Source organism: Panthera tigris, chromosome B3, assembly GCF_018350195.1.
Source record: "Panthera tigris isolate Pti1 chromosome B3, P.tigris_Pti1_mat1.1, whole genome shotgun sequence".
Lineage (NCBI taxonomy): Eukaryota > Metazoa > Chordata > Mammalia > Carnivora > Felidae > Panthera > Panthera tigris.
The window spans coordinates 57,220,449-57,223,299 of NC_056665.1; positions in this window are offsets into that span (position 1 = coordinate 57,220,449).

Consider the following 2,851-nt stretch of genomic DNA (forward strand, 5'->3'; position numbering starts at 1 on the left):
TTTCAGCAAAACCACACTTAATCTAAACATCTACCCAGTAACATAGCTGAAATAATATGCAGAACTATAGAACTCCATCATATGCTCAGTCCCTGAATATCTCAAAATAAAAGTGAGGCTGAAATAAACCTCTTTAGATTCAATAGGTAAATGCTACATTATAATCTAGGAAATAACTAAAAGTTTGTCTTTTATATACTAGCCATCTTTATAATGAAACTTTGCTTAGGATAAGTAGAGCCACATGCAGCATCTAAAGAGCCCCTCCTGGGGCACCCGGGTTGCTCAGCTGGTTAAGCTCCCGACTTCAGCTCAGGTCATAATCTCACAGTTTGAGTTCGAACCTCGCATCAGGCTCTGTGCTGACAGCTCAGGGCCTGGAGCCTGCTTCGAATTCTGTGTCTTCCTTTCTCTCTCCTCCACTCATGCTGACTCTCTCTTTCTCAAAAATAAATCAACATTAAAAAAAATCTTTTAAATAAATAAAGAGCCCCCTCCTGCTCCCGAGGACCCGGCAGCAATCTGAAATGCTGTTTTCATTTTGTGATGTGAGAGCAGAATGTGCCCGGTTCTCATGACAGATGGGTTTTTCTTAAAAGTTGTGTAAAAAAAGTTGGAATTTTTTAAGTAGTTGAACTGATGAGCTCACTATTTAAAGAAAACATGAATTTTGTTTGCATTGAAAAATTTACTTTTTAAAGTTTTTTTATTTAAATTCCAGTTAGTTAACATACCATGTACATTAAAAAATATTTAGAGTTTCTAAAACTACCTCTGAATGTGTCTGTTTTATAGGGTTTTTAATACTGTAGAGCTGTGTAATAACTAACTTGTTAATATGCAGGCTTGGGCATCATACTGTCCTCTGAGACACAAAACTACATGTCACAAAACTCTGCTGTAACCTAGAAATTATTAGAAAACTAGTGGTACTGAAATTTTGGAGAAAAGGACACATCTGTTTTATGAGAAAACTATGTTTCTGAAAACATAATTTAATGGTTGTTATTACATGCTAAAGTCAACAGTTTTTAATATGGCTACATCATTATTTTAAAAATGGGAAAGAATACTATGTGTTATATTTTATACCAAATTTTCAGAAATGTCTTAAGTTCCTTAACATGAGTCATGCCGTTGACTTGCATTTATAACGAAATTTTTGTTTTCCAGCTTTTATTCACATGAGCTATTTAATTATGTGAAAAAATTATGTGTGGGAAATTAAGCAATGAAGCGTATATCCTCTATTATTGTTATCCCCATTTTGTAGATGGAGAAAATAGGTTCAAGGAAATGAAGAGTCCTGTCCAAGGTCACACATGGAGTCAATGACAGAAATGGAAATTTGGTTCACATTTTCTGGCTCCCAAGTCATTTTCATCAGACCATGAATACAAAGAAACAGCTTGCAAATGTTAATGAACCTTTGGCTCCATATAAAGTAGAGCCAAAAATGTCATTTTATAGGGACCAGAAATGAATTCTTGGCCCAAAGTAGAATTGCCATAAATTTCTATCCAAAATTTAGAGTATATTTAGACCAAAGCTAGCAACAATGGCCTTTTTGCCTATAGTGGTTATGAATAAATAAATAAATAAATAGGAAGGAAGAAAGAAAGGAAGGAAGGAAGGAAGGAAGGAAGGAAGGAAGGAAGGAAGGAAGAAAAAGGTTGCCAACAAATTTATCCTTTGCTTTGAGCAGAGTTTTTGAGTCAATTGGCCTTTTCGTGAAAGGAAATGAAAAATTCATCACCTGTGATGACTCACTGTTCATATGAAAGGCCTTACAACCAAGAAACAATTATAGTCTGTATGTGGTAAACCCTCATCATAAAGCTATAAGTAAGCAAAATGAATATCAGATTCTTCCCACTGAATAACTTGGGAAAGAGGAATGGGGAGGCAGGCAGGAAAAAATTAAGACCTCTCTATTGGAGCAGGGCACTTTGCCCAGGGGTATTTGGTACATGGTTTTGAGGGGGGGGGGGGATTCTTATTCTCCACCTCTTTATGTCTCTTTTCATATACATCATTATGGGTTAGCATTATAATCTTGGTCACCCTCTGTCCCCTCATTCACTCCACTCTCATTTAGTGAGTTTGGAAGGAGAAACTGGGCACGTATAGCTAGTCTTCCTCTTCTCTTTGTCTTTTAACAAAACATCTGTCCACAAAAATCATGGGCTCCAAACTGCAATCTACCATGGGTAAACCTCTCTACTGAGAGGCCCTGTCCCCTTGTTAGAGATGTCTCAGGCAAATTCTGTGAGAAGCAGACTCTGAAACAAAGATTAGCCTCAGCATTTGAATAAGGATCCCTTACATAATTTGGAGACAAAACCAAATTTTTATGTCTACTTCAAAGGCTACCAAATTTATATACAAGAAATTAATCCATCTATATTCCCCATAATAATTCACCTGAGAAAATAGTATATCTAATCTAATACTAAAGAATTTAGTAAAAGGTAAGTATGTGTTCAAACTTGTATGGTAACCATTAAAACATATTTGTGTCTGTGGTGCCAGGACAATTCAATGGAAAAAGAGTAATCTATTCAAAAAATGGTACTGGGCAAACTAGGTATCAACATGCAAAAGAATGAAGTTGGATCCCAACCTTATACCGTATAAAAACTTACATGAAAATGGGTCATAGATCTAAATATAAAAGTTAAAACTGCACAAACTCTCAGAAGAAAATGTGCGGATAAATCTTTTTTAACCTCAGGCTAGGCAATGGTTTCTTAAATATGACACCAAAAACACAAGTGACAAGAAAAAAAAAAATAGAAACATTGGACATCATCAAAATGTAAAACTTTTGTGCTTCAAAGGACCTCATAGA